The 14,701-nt window shown below is 46.9% G+C and overlaps 1 protein-coding gene across 1 annotated transcript in view; it reads left to right on the plus strand.

Moving 5' to 3' along the window:
* The first annotated feature begins 502 nt into the window (after positions 1 to 502).
* Positions 503 to 14,701, plus strand: part of Hck (HCK proto-oncogene, Src family tyrosine kinase) — a 43,630-nt gene continuing 29,431 nt past the window's right edge. Inside the window, exon 1 of the mRNA XM_076930006.1 lies at positions 503 to 736. The gene's annotated coding sequence lies outside the window, so the exon portion shown is untranslated. The remainder of the gene's footprint in view (positions 737 to 14,701) is intronic.

Below are 14,701 nucleotides of genomic sequence, written 5' to 3' on the forward strand. Positions count from 1 at the left end.
GTGGAAGGTGAGACCCTAATCCTCCAAATTGTTCTCTAACCTCTACCCATACACAATCAATCAATCAAATCAATCAATCAATCAATCAATCAATCAATGTAAAATATTACAATTCTTTAGGGGCCACAAGGGGTATTGGGTCTCTTGGGTAGAGTGTCCAAATTCCCTGGGGGTAGGGTTTAGAATCCTTTGGACCGGCTCATACCATCAGACAGGGCTTAAATGCATGGGGGGAGGTGGGAGAGGTGGACTGGGAATCTTTGGAGAATGAGTCAAGCCTTGGGGGTCTGACTCAGTCCGTTAGGGACTGGTTAGCGCCCTTGAGGGCAGGGTTAGCAAAGAAATGTTGGAGTTCTTTGGAGGTGAATTAAAAGCAGTAAATGACAGATAGCCGAAATGGGAGTTAGGCTCCTAAAGGGAGGAGTCGGGGCATTTTGAGGCGGGGTTTTCATCACTCAGGGCGCGGCTAAGGCGCCCAGACGGCCAGTGAGCGCCCCTGAGTTGCGGCTTCCAGCTTGCACTCACCGCGGCGGCTCTCAGACGAGTGGGAGGGAACCAAAGTCGCCGGTACAGGCGGCTCTGACCAGCTCCGAGAGCCAACGCAGCTCCGTGGCCCGCAAGTCTTCGTCGCTTGCTCCGGGCTCTCGAGTCCGGGGCCACCAGAGGCCGCGGCGCTGGGGGGTCGTTCGAGCTGCGAGGACCCGGGCTGCCCGCGAGGCGAAGGGCGGGCGCCCAGGTAAGTGCGGGGAAGGGGGCGGCGGGAATAGGACCCCGAGAACGCGCAGACCTCGGGCGCTAGGAAGCTGAGATCCTGGGCTAGCTGTGGGGGTGGCGAGGAAAGAAGGAACGTCCTAGGGGCAACCGATCGGTGGCAGAATGCGTCGTCGACAGAAGGTGGAGGGCGCCCAGGTGGCCAGGTGAGGTGAATTGCCGCCACCATGGGCGACCCTGGGATAGCTCTAGATAGAGGAAGCTCAGGCAGAGGAATGACGGTGCTGAGCTGACGCTTCTCTGTCCGACCAGGTTCCCCTTCTGCACCCCCCCACACACACACACACACTAAGAAGCTAAAGAGGAGGGGAAGGCCCGTTCAGTTCCCATTGGTGGTGGGTGGGTATCGGGTCACGCTGGGTAGGCAGCGGGCAGGGCTAAAGGAGCAGCTGGGCCAAGCCAAGCCCATGCCTGCCACACCCAAGCCTGGCTGCAGCTGTACATCTGAATCCCCTCTGTTACCTCTTCCCCTGACCTCCTGGCTGACCCCCTAACAGGTGTAGACCTAACTCCAGAACCTCTTACACAAAGGCCACAATCTACCACCACCTCCACTTTGTGACACCCAGAGATGACACTGGCTACTCTCTGGATTCCAGCTTCCTCCTCTGTAAAGTGGGCTGTTTACAGTGTCCTCTGTAAAGTGTTCCTCTGAAGCTGAGTTGTCCAGAGAAGAGGAGCAAGGCTGCTGGACACTGGACAGGGAGGCTGGCTTGTCTGTGCCTCTGTTTCCATAGTTGCAGGATGGGGATGGTAAGAAGAGTGGAGTGTTTCCTACCCAAACTACTCCACATCAGAGGTGTTTAGGGTTTCCGAGTGTGGCAGAATTCTGTATAATAAGTGCACAGTGAGGCATCTTGGGGATGGAACCTAAGTCTTCAAAGGATATTTGTGTATGTTATACATGCTTCTGTGTGAGTGAACAGGTTGGTGTGTACTCCGGTGTTCATGCGCACATGGAGGCCAGAGGACTCTATGTTGTTCTTCAAGGAAAGGTCGCCTTGCTTTTGGAGACAGGGTCTCTCGTTGGCCTGGGGCTTTTGCTGTAGGTGAGGCCAGCTGGTTAGTGGGTTACAAGGGTCCACCTGTGTCCTCCCTCCCGGCGGGCTTTTTTCCCCGTGAGTTCTGGGGTTGTAACTCAGTTCCCCCTGTTTGCAAGGTACTCACTTTACCAACTAAGCTATCTTCCTGGCCTGTGATTTTTACAATTCATTCTCGTCCCTCAGAGATAACTAATGACACATTTTTAATGGCTCCCCCATTTTTACTTCAACTGATAGCCTCAGATCAGGTGTGGACTTTCCCACTTGGACGCCACCCTGTCGGTGACCAAGATGTCTCAGATTTTAGAGCATTTCAGATTTAGGGTTCGGGATGCTCCCTCCCTTTTGAAGATGAAATTAAGAACTGAAGGAAAGGGGGCCCAAGAGGTGGCTCTGCAGTTCAGAGCACTCGATGCTCTTTCAGAGGACTCTAGCCAAGTTCTCACCAATCAATCACAACAGCAGAACTGCCTCATAGCTGCCTGTTACTCTAGCTCCAGGGAATCCCATGCCTTCTTTTGGCCTTGTAGGCATCTGCACCTCCTAGGCCCCTGTCTCACACACACATACACACACACACACACACACACACACACACACACACACACACACACTAAATCTGAGAGAGGGGACGAAGAAGAGAGATAGCTAAAGGAAAATCTCTTGGTGCACACTACTATAGGTGTTTTTTCCACTCCTCCTGTTCAGCTCAAGCAATTCTCATGCCAGCATCACCAGGAAAGCACGTGAAAATGCACATTGCTAGGGCAACCCCCAGAGGAATGCCTGGGGCAAGATACTGAAGACCTGCGATCTCCAGGCTGCTGATGCTACCCAGAAATCACACTTTGAGAATCACTGCCCAAGCCTAGGCTGACCCAGAGAGACCTCACAAGAGAGTAATTGCTCTCTAGTACCCTTCTCACCATGCCCTTTCTCTGGAGGAGGAAGAGTGCAAAGGAATATATGCCCGCGTCCCAGGAACCCACCACTCAAAATTGTCAGTGTGTGGCCATGTTTGCTTCAGACCTTAAAAAGTAAAATGGCTAAGCGTAATGGGTAAAATCAAAGTCCCTGCTTTGGATCCCTCTCAGCTCTCTTTCCCCCTCTATAGGAGACCCCACTGTTGAAAGCCAATACTCGATAAACAATATGTAAACATGTCCTCTGTGCTGTAAAGATTACAGCAGAGCCCTGTGTAGTAGGTGGCATAATTACAATCCCAGAACTTGGGAGTAGAGGCAGGAGGAGCAGAAATTCAAGGTCATCTTTGGCTATAGCAAGAGTTTGGGGGCCAGCCTGGGCTATAAGACCCTGTCTGTAACAAAATTGAACAATCTAGATCTATTCATTTGGTCAATAAGGTACCATCCCAAGATCCTGGCAGATGCCAGAACTGTAGATAATACTAAGCTTCCTGTATATCTTCGCATATATATGAAAGCTTTTCTTTGGTAACTCTGAATTGATGGCATCACTAGTCCTGTGCCTAGGGTTATGATTTAAACAGCAAGCATTGCCTGAACACAAGCAGAGTAGCTACCAGGTGGGTGGTGCATACTGCATGGATCCGTTGGATAGTAGGGTGATTCCATCTTGGAGAGGCCAGGAATACACCGTGAGATCTCATCACTCTACCCAGAAGGGCGTGTGGCTTAAATCTCAGGGTTGCTTATTTCTGGAATTTCCCATGTGCTAGTTTCAGGCTGCGGTTCACCCTGGGCCTGAAACTGCAACCTCTGACCCGGCCATATGGGAAGTACTCTCCAGTACTGATCTAACTACCAGGCTCACTTGCAGTTTGCTTCTCCCTACTCATCATCAGACTGAGATCCATCGGGGTTGAGCACTTGAGGTCTAAGTCCTTCCTGCTAGCTGTAGAATATTCACCCTGGCTGGTGACCTCTCCACTGACAAGATAGTCAGGTTGCCGCCAATGTTACTATGGTATTGCTGGAACCATCGTGTGTGTGTGTGTGTGTGTGTGTGTGTGTGTGTGTGTGTGTGTGTGTGTGTGGTGTCTCGGGCACAGGTGCAGGTGTTTCTTGAGGGAAACACTAAGGGAGTGGATGGCTCTCCATGTGACAGTGTTCCCTGTCCCTTTTAATGAGGAGAGTATGGAGGCTTGGAAGGTCACTTATGGGAGACAAACAGAAGACTCAGCTCTGAGGACCTCCTCGCTCTCTCTAAACTATGGCGGGTTTTCCAGGCCAGGTGCTCTCTGCTGTGACAAGCTTCAATTGCCTTATTCATGATGCCTGCTACTTAGTAGACTGCAAAAACTGGCAACATGAATTTTGTTTCTGCAAACTACAGAGCTTCCATTTAATAACATCTCTGGAGTCACTGATGCTGTGGTCATGGTTTTTGTCCTATTTAAGCACGTAGCTTAACTAAGCTGTTAACGTTTTCCCATGTCATTAAGATCTCCTTGAATTTTGAAATGGCTATATAATATTCCATTTTGGGGTGCACTATTTTTAACGTTTCTGGGCTAATATATGGTTTTTTTTTTTTCAGTTTTTTCAACATTTTCTGTAATATGTGTCTGCATGTGTGTCCCTAGTGCCCTTAGAGGCTAGAAGAGGGCAGCAAATCACCTAGAACTGGACTTACAGATGGTTGTGAGTTGCCATGTGGGTTCTTGGAACCGAACTTGGGGTCCTCCATGAGAGCAGCAAATGCTCTAACCATTGAGCCATCTTTCCAGCCTATAAGTTTTCAGCATTCTAAGTTGAGATATGAGCCACCTTTTCAGCAGCTGCTGTATTCTGGCTCTTAGTTGAGGGTACAGTCTATCATAGGTGGAGCAGGCACGACAGCAGGATTGGCTCTAGCTGTTGTAGTGGGAGCCACCACCTCCTCTTCTTCATAGAAGAGCCTAGAGTAGCTTCATATCTTCAGGAACACAATAACAATCTCCCTCAGCCTCCAGTTTTCTAAGACGTTTTGGTCCACCCTGTTGCTATAGGCCTGGGAGTGGAATAGACTTCTAGAAGGGCCGGTGATGGTGGAGAACAAACCTTTGCTTGGATTTAAAATGTGCCCTAGCTCTTGACTTGTGATTGTGTCATACAACCTGCATGGCAGCATGACTGTGTCCTCTGGTTGGTGTTCTCTTAGGACTTGCATGCCCAGTTCCTTCTGCAATGCACTATCTGCACACCACCCTGAAGTGCTTGGGTCCAGGAGAAATAGAGAGATTAGTCATAGATAGAACAGGGCAGATAAACCTGAGTTCAAGTGCCTGTACTGTCTTCAACAAGCTGTGGCTCACCATGCTAACCCCTTCTCTCAGACTCAGTCTAGTCAGCTGGAAAATGGGCCCAAGGATACCATGCTCACCACACACACACACACACACACACACACACACATACACGAATGCACACATGCACATGCATACACACTCTCATGATGTCAATAAGTAAACAGGCCTTAACATACATTTTCCCAGAAGCAGACCTTAGACAATGTTTCAACTGCAAATAGTTTACTTGGGAGTTGATTCCAGAACCCTTGATAGAGTCGCAGGGAAGGGGGAGCAATAATAGAGGGGTAACCTGACAGCTCCCACTGTGGCCCCCAAACTCCATCACATAGGCTGACGGGATGCAGCACAAACCGGTTCAGAGGAAAGAAATGGGATGCTGGCTTCCTGTTTGGTTGAAAGCTGCTCCTACAGGTGTTATGCTTTGCTGATGTGTCAGCTTGTGAGGCTTTCAGACAGAGCAGATACTTGTGGCCGCAGAAAAGTCTCCATGGCACAGAGGTGCTGGTGCCAGCAGGTGGAAGTCCAGCTGGAATGTTCCAAGATGGCTCAGTGCTGAGGGACAAGGACAGGGCACGCACAGCACCTGCTTACACATATGCATGCTCAATAAGGCCAAGGCCAGATGTTAGCAGAGGTTACCCCAAGTCAGGGAGGGGAGGAAGGCCTTGGAGGGAGTAAAAGGAGTCACCCAAAGGAACCTGAGAGTTATTTGTGATGTTTACACCTTTAACAAGTGTGCTAATGTTTCATTCGGTGACAACCAACAAGTTTCATTACATTTATATATCTCTGTGTGGATATATACATGCATGTGGGTGTATGTGGGTGGAACCAGAGGACAGCTTGTGAGAACCAGTTCTCTCCTTCCACCCTGTGGGTCTCAGGGATCAAACTCAGGTCATCAGACTTAGCAGAGGTGCCTTTGCCCTCAGCCATCTCACCAGCCCTAACTTTTAAAACCAAGCATGTGCACTCCATAGGATGAAAGGATACATTGTGTGTATGTGTGGTGTGTGTGTATGTGTGGTGTGTGTGTGTGTGTGTGTGTGTGTGTGTGTGTGTGTGTGTGTATGAAACTGTCACGGTGAAATCTGTTGTTGTTTCACGGTGTTCTAAATCTATATCTTCCTTGAGACTGGAGAGATGGCTTAGTGATTAGAAGCATCTGCTGATCTTTCAGAGGATGAGAATATAGCACCCAACACCCATGTCAGGCTGTAACTCCAAGGGATCCATCATCTCTGGTCTGCACAAGTATACATACTCGTGTGCATATACCCACATGTAGACACACAGGAATAGTTAATTAAAGGTAATAAAAATTTATCCTAAAATGATAGACACACCCTCCAAAATATAAAGGAAAGCAGGACCTAGAGCTCTGTCAACTGGAAGATGTGAAAATGTGTTCTTGTGTGTGTATGCGTGCATGTGTGTGTGTACCCACGTGTGTGTGTGTGTGTGTGTGTGTGTGTGTGTGTGTGTGTGTGTGGTGTAAGGTGAGGAGGCTAGAGGCTGATGCCAGGAATATTCTTTGATTGCTCTCCATCTTATTCACTGAGGCAGGGTCTCTCAGTCAATCCCAGAGTTTACCAGTATAGCTAGTCTCCCTGTTCCAGCTTCTGAGGCTAGATTACAGACAGGCCACCATGCCCACCCAGCATCTCCGAAGGTTCTGGGGATCAAAGTCTGATCCTCCTGCTTAAACAGTAAGAGCTTTACCCACTGAGGCATCTCCCCAACCCACACACACTCTTCTCTCTCCTCTCTTTCTTCCCTCTCTCTCCTCTCTCTTCTTTCTCTCTCTCTCTCTTCTTAAAATAAGGATGGCCTTGAACTTTTGATCCTTCTGCCTCCACCCTCTAAATCACAGGTACTTGCAGCAACCCTTGGCTTATGTGGCACTGGGGTTGGAACTCAGGGCTCTGTTTGTGCAAGCTGAACACTACCAACTGAGACACATCTCCAGTCCACGTTCTAGTTAGTGGCTTTGAGGCTTGCATCTATGAGATATGGTTGGGGTGTCTGACTTGGGAATAACAGCAGGTGAGAGTAAAAGCCACCAAGCCAACCACCATGCCCTGTGTAAAGGGCACAGTCCGCTCCAGCCAAGGAGCACATGGTTTTGTCGAGGAAGACTGAGCAAACTGGACCATCCTCCCCACCTCTGTAACTGCTGCTAAGAACCCTAGATGTTACGGAGGCCCGTGTCACTGATGCCACAGGAATTTGTTAGGTTCACTGTGTCCTCTTTTTTCCACACTCTCCCCCTTATTCCTTTGAGCCAGGGTTTCTCACCAAAACTGGAGCTAGACTGACAGCTGGCGTGCCCCAGAGATCCTCTTGTCTCTTGTCTCTCCAAACACCGGGGTTATAGATAAGTGTTGTCATACCTGGATGCTAGGGACAGGGAGCCCAGGTTCTCACGATTGGATAGCAAGATTTCCTGCCCACTGAGCCTTCTTCTCAGCCCCCTGGGCTACATTTTAAAGAACTCTTGTATTTTTAAGAGAAAGAATCGGGATTCTACCCCAGGTGATTTCAAGTCTCATCTTGTACTTTTCAAACTGCTGGCCTCAAGGCAAATAAAATGTGATAAAAACATCCCAGAAAGTTCACAGATGCTGCAGATTTCTGGAGCTGACCAAAATGGTAAAAATGGTAAAGTCCTAAGATTTTGATTGGCAGTTGAACTAGCCACCGGGGCTCAAGCGTCTCATACCAACTTTGTAGCTGAGCCATGCGTGGGAGCAGAAGCCAAAGTCTTTCTCAAGATGGTGGGGTCCCTTGCTTTTGGGTGATCCAGGGCCCACTGTGGATCCTCTCTGGAACTTTTACTCCACCTGAAAATGAAGGGCTGGTCCTTTAAGACTTTGTGTGCACAGAAATCATGGCTCGGCCAGAGGAAGCTAAGTCTCCGAGAGGAAGCACATGAGGAGTCCACCAGAGACAAGTTGTACAGAGTAAGCATGGTTCTCTCAGATGGCAACCAGGGCTCCTGCAGGGACTCTGTACCCTAAAAACTGCTTTAGAAAGCAACTGATCAGAAAGATGCACCAGCCCTGTGGCTGAGCTGTTCTAAGAACAGAAGGTTCCCCTAAACAGACAGTTGTAAGCCACAGGCCCCCACAGTGGCTGCCACTTCCAGGAGCTTCCTTTTTGGGCTTCTCGCTCCCCCCAGACCTTGGCCAGTATCCTCTGTTGTTGACCTCAGGGGGAACAACAGGAAGGAGAAGTCATTCTCCCCATCACTGCCCCTTTCCACAGGAATTTCTTCTTTGGGGCTTCATTTTCCCATCTGATGAATAGGCTCCTAATTCTGGTTTATACCTATATATGGTAAAAGAACACAATGTGCTCATACTTCAAACCTAGATGGAGAGACCCTCATATGTCAGGCACTTATTTAGGTAGTCATGGCTTCAGTGCCACTAGCTTCACAAGATCCATAATCCCCATCCTCACCCTCTATGAACCTCCCTCGTAGCTTAACTTCTCTTGTACCAAGACATGCTATGAGAGAAGTTTTTGCTAATCAGCCATTTACCCTTGAGTGTGAATTGCAACCTCCTCCTAAGAATCTCCCATATTCTGGGAAGAACTCTCTGTGTGGTATTATGGGGCAAAAATCTAATTCAAATTGACCCAAGCAGCAGAGGAAATTATTGGTAACTCCACAGGACTCTAACTTCAGGCCAGGCTGCATTTGAGTTTGGGGATCCTGATGTCTCTATTTCTCAGTTCTTTGTGGCTACTGAAAACATGTTTCCCAGACAGAGGCCATAGACTGATGCTCCTTGCTCCTTGGTCAGAACTGAGTCACAGTCTGCTTGTCTTCTTTGGCTACAACTCTGGTCACAGACCTATTCCTGCAGGAGACTGAAACTAAGGCTACCTTAGTCCATGAGCCGATCCTGAGGGAGGGGTCCACAGAGGAAAGCTGGGGGAGCGGCTGCTAACAGAGGCAAACAGATGTCACATAGGAAGACACTTCAGTTCTCTCCCTCAGGGTAGGTCTGCTTCACTTCTGGAGAAACGGAGGCTTGCCTAAGTCACACAGTGAGCTTTTGGCAAAGGTGAGGATGTTTTCCTAGATGTGGTCAACAGCTTTGAGTCAGTGTGGAACTGGAGGCAACTTCTGCTCCCAGGGCCTAATTGGGAACTACGTTTGACAAGCAATGTTCATGTGCAAGTCTTGAACAGTTGTCACAGCCTTTGTCTCAGGAGATCTCAAGTCAAGCCTGAGAAGCAAGTGCTTCCTAATTACAGACAGGAAAATGAAACCGAGAGGGAAGGTGGCTTGTCCTGTCTCACAGCCAGCAGTGGCAGAACCTCAGGACCAAAACTCCCAGTTCACCCTCACTACACTGGGGGGGTCTCAGATTTTAGTGTCTCCTCCAACTGTCCCACAAAATAGCAAGAGAAGAGAACCAATCTCAAAGAACAAAGCTAGCTTCACCCAGATGCAAAAAACACACCCAGCCATGTCCCTGACAAACATAGTGTGTGACAAACACACACATACACACACCACACACAAACTCAGTAAAACACTTGCAAACAAGAATGCACTTAAACCATACACTTCATCCATGTTGGTTTCACTCCAGGGATGCAAGCACGACTCAACATTCACAGTACATGTAACATAACACGTAGATAGAATTAGGGACAGAAATCACACAATCATCTCAATGGATTCAGAAAGTACCTTTAATGAAGTTTAACATCTCTGATAAAAAGAGAAAAGCCTGAAGAAACTAGGAATAGAAGGAATAGTCCTCAACATAATAAAGGCTTTATACAACAGATTGACAGCCAACACAATATTAAGAGGGGAAAAACTGAAAACATTTCCTCCCAAATCAGAAATAAGGGTATCTACTCTGTCCACTCTTATTCAATGTAGTGCTTGAAGTCTTATCCAGAGCAATAAGATAGAAAAAGGAATACAAATAGAAAGGGAAGAAGTCAGATCACCCCCATTTGAATATTACATGATCTGTACTCTTGGGTTTGTTTGTTGTGGTTTGTTTTGTTTTGTGCATTTTCTGAAACAGGATCTCTCTGTGGTGCCAGGCTGGCCTTGGACTCTCTATGTAGCTCAAGCTAGCTCGAACTCATGTGATCCTCCTACCTCAACCTCTCAAGTGCCAGTTATAAGCTGTTGGTTTATGATCCTACACCTAAAAGCCTCTATAGTTTCCACCAGAAAACTTTTAGCCCTGATAAACACTTCCAGCTAAGTAGCAGGATAAAAGAAAAATATAGAAATATTTTCTATATTTTTATATCCAGTAGATTTTCTATATTTTAATAATAAACTTGTTGAAAACTAAGTCAGAAAAAAATCCTATTCACAACAGCTTAAAAAAAAAAAATACCCAGGAATAAATCTGACTAAGGAGGTCAAATACATTCGTAGTGAAAATTTCAAGACACCAAAGAAAGAAATTGAAGGAAATACGAGAAGAGGGAGAGAGCTTCCATGTTCATGGATTAGCAGACTCCATACTGTGACAATAGCTATGTTACCAAAAGCAATACACAGTTTCAGTATAATCCCCATCAAAACATCAATGGCGTTCTTCACAGAATTAGGAAGAAAAACCCCTTTCCCCTTCCCATCAATGAGCTCTTTCTAGTTTCCCAGACATTACAAGTACTTCAGGTTAAACACACAAATCTAAAGATTCTGGGCTAGGACCCACATGTGAGTGAGAGAATTTGACATCTGTTTTTCAGGGTCTGGGTGACAGTACCGACCCTGGGTGCAATAGTAGTATAAAGGTAGAAAAATAACCAAGAACTTTATGATTGGATTTAAGGTCTGTGCTGCAGAAGGGAACCAACTCGTGTCATTTTGCTTTGTTTTTTTTGTTTTTTGTTTTTTGTTTTTTAAAATCTGGCCAAGAACCCACGGTTGGGGGAGATCATAGGCCCCAGATGTGAACACACCACTACTATTTTGCTAATAATGAACATTACACCGAGATAAGTGCCATTTTTAGGTCTTGTCAGAGAAGTTTCTTTGTGCAAGGCATGATGGTTAATGCAGAAACTCGCAGTTAATAAACCGAGCACACAAATGTAAAAGAAAGGAACTCGACCCATGTATCCCACTCTGTACAAAAATCAACTCAAAATGGACCCTCCTGCAAGACCTGAACCTGCCAGGAAAGGCAGAGGCAAAGCCCTGCAAAATAGAGGCACAGGCAAGGATTTCCCGTAAAGGACTCCAAGAGTTATGAACAGGCTTGTGTGAAATTAAAAGGCTCTACAGTCCATGAAATGGAAAAGGATACTTTCTAACTATGTCAGAGAAGTGATTAATAATGACAATATTAAAAACTGCAAGAGCTAAATGACAAGAAGCCAGGTCATCTAATCAATACGTGGGATAATGAACTAAGTATGTCACAGTTCTCAGAGAAGGAAATACACGGCCAATAGCATTTGAGGGAAAAATATTCAACATCTTTAAACAACAGGGAACTGTACAGTAAAACTATGTTGTACTTTTATCTCACCCAGTCAGAATGGCTATCATCAAGAAAACAAATGAGGCTGAGGCAGGGGGATTGTCGTGAATTTTAGGCTAGCCTGGGCTACATAGTGAGCCCTTAACAAATAAAAAGCAAAAGGACAATGGCAAATGCTAGTGAGGAAAGTGGATGCTGAGGGGAGTGGCTAGTGCAGCCACCATGGATATCAATATGAAGGTTCCTCAAAAACCCTAAAGCTAGAGCTACCATGTGACCCAGCTGTACCACTTCTGAGTATATACCCGGAAGGTTGCTGAACTAGTCGCAATGACCAGGAAGTGGAACCAGCCTAGAGGTCTGTCATCAGCTGAGTGGATAAAGAAAGTGAAATACATATACACAATGGAATGTCATTAATCTGTAGAGAGGAATAAGATTATGCAGTTTTTACAAAAGAGGAGGAAACTAACACCCATTGGGATAGGTAGAATAAGCCAGGCTTGGGAAGACAAATGCCATCTATCTATCAAAAGCCCCACCTAGATATAAGTTTGCATATACATGTATGGTGTGCGGTGGGGGCGGGGGAGAAAGAGGGAGGCCTACAGGGAGGAGGGAGGAGGGAGGATATATGTGATGTAGAAGCCGGTTGTAGTAAATGCATATGACACAAAGTCTCTCACCTTAACATTTTAAGTGTGTAGTTCAGTAGCATTTAAATACATTCATAATGTGACACCATTGTCATCATCCACCTTAATAACCCCCATCATCTTCTAAGACTGAAGATGCCTCCGTTCAATAAAACGCCCCTCATCCTGCTCCAGGCCATCACCAATCTATCTCTAACAATGGCGTCTCTCTCTCTCTGTCTCTGTGGCTTTGAAATGTGATCCTGTGCATTCAAGTTTCACTTCTCAATTTGATCCATGGAGCAAAAGCCATATGTAAAGAACAAGGTAGTCTGAGCAGGTGATCAGTCGCTGGAAGATGCCTCAGCAGTAAAGGGCTCGCCACAAGCCTGACAACCTGTTTGGATCCACAGAACTACATAAAGCTGGACACAGTCACATGGGTGTTTAATCCCAGTGCCCCCTATGGAAGGATGGGAGGTGGAGGCAGGAGAATGAGTCACCAGAAGCTCTCAGGCCACCTAGCCTGGCATAGGCAATGGGTGAACCAGAAACAATGGACACAAAGGAATTAGAGTTTATTCTGGAGCTGAGTGACTATAGTCAGGAATGCAGATTTAGGTCACCCCAAATTCCGTGTTCCAACATGGAGGTAGTCCCATGAAGTTCTTATAGTAACAAGTCAAGAGAATTATAAATCATGACGCTTTTCAAATCCATCAGTGGGCATGTGAGTTAGGTGGTTACAGCAAAGCAGGAGAATCTCTGCTATAGGCTTCAGACGCTGTCTGAATGCTTTCTTAGCCCTTTGAATGGTGGAAAATAGGGGCTTGTTAAGCCTTCCAGAAGGCTTATATCTGTTAAGTCACTGAATGTTATAGGTGGCCAAGGAATGTCTATCTAGGAGAGTCAAAGTCGTCTGTAATTAGACTCTGGACCCCTGCAACATCATAGCCTTTCTGCATCAGTGGAGATGTAATCAGTCAATCAGCTTTTGCAGACATAACTCTTTTCCAGGAATTCTCCTTTATAAGACCATTTCAAAACACAGAGGAAGGGGAAGGCCAGCAGCCAAGGCTGTCCTCTGAAACCCCTATATACACACCATGGCACACGTGGTACCTGCTCCAAAGTGATAGGAATTTCCTGTTTCAAACGTTCCTCCTGTGTGTAGTGGCTGCAGCTCTGAGCCAGAGGATCCGCAGACTACCCTTGCATCTTTACCACTTGTTCCTTTGCCATCTGTTAGGGGGTGTGGCTTGAACCCAAGGCCCCTTGCTGCCCAGCAAGTGCTAAGCCACTGAGTCACACCTCCCACCACGCACCCCCACCTGGTGGCAGTATGCTCATAAATGGAAATATTAGGGTGAGGTTTCTGTGGGGCTCCCTGAGCCCACACTTTCACTTCTCTCAGCTCCCTTAGACAACCCCGACCCGTGAGACAAAGCACCTCCCCCCCCCCATGCAGGCTGAGGACACAGCTCAGTGGTAGGATTCTTGCTAGACATTCATGCTGTCCTGGATTCCGTCCACAGCACCAAGAAAGGGGGAGAGAGAGAGAGAGAGAGAGAGAGAGAGAGAGAGAGAGAGAGAAGCCATCCTGCCATCCTTCCTGAGAAGGGTCTGGAGTTGGGTCTTCATGAATATGTAAATCAGCTATGTAAATGATGCACTCTATGATTGGGCCTAGGGATTCTTTGCTGCAATGCTCACAGCTGCATCTGTCACTGCCCATGCAGGGTGATGGAGCTGCCCTGCCTCACACACCAAGTTCCTCCAGCGGATCAAAGCGTACCAAATGTTCTGTGATCTGGTGCAGTGTAAACACACACACACACACACACACACAAGATGCTGCTTAATTTCCTAGAACTTCTGTCATTAATCAGAAGTGCTGATTTCAGATTTAAATGATAAAGAAGTTGATCCATTGTGATAAAATTTCAAATTAACGATATAGCATTCCAGGAAAACAAGAGCGTTCTTTCCCAGGATAGACAAATAGTGGTAAATACAAGAAATCACGGCGGTTTTTTGTTTCTGTTTGTTTTGAGATGGGGTCTCATGTAGCCCAGGTTGGCTCTAACAACTTAAGTATAACTGAGTTTTCCCATACAAGTACTACCCAGGCCCAAGCCTTCCAGCTTCCTCAGTCAGATGAGATGCAGTGTGTGCAGGTCATAATATGCAGTGTGTGCTATGGTCATAATAGAACCAAGTTCTCAACACCTCAGAACTGACTGTGCAGTCCTAGAGAAGCCAGCACTTCCTCCTAGAGTGGCTTACAGCCCACTTTCTCTGCAAACACATGGGCCCATGTAGAAAAAAGAAGTGCTTTAGCAATGTTTACAGTGAAGTTTTGTGTATGCCATGCTGGGGTCCAGCCCAGCCTGGGTCTCAGTTCCAGGATCTCACGTACGTTGTCCCTCTACCACAGAGCTATGCCCTTAGCTTCTTACAGTTGTCTCCAATTACTAGGTCAACACCTGGGTGTGG

The sequence above is a fragment of the Arvicanthis niloticus genome, chromosome 2, assembly GCF_011762505.2.
Source record: "Arvicanthis niloticus isolate mArvNil1 chromosome 2, mArvNil1.pat.X, whole genome shotgun sequence".
Classification (NCBI taxonomy): domain Eukaryota; kingdom Metazoa; phylum Chordata; class Mammalia; order Rodentia; family Muridae; genus Arvicanthis; species Arvicanthis niloticus.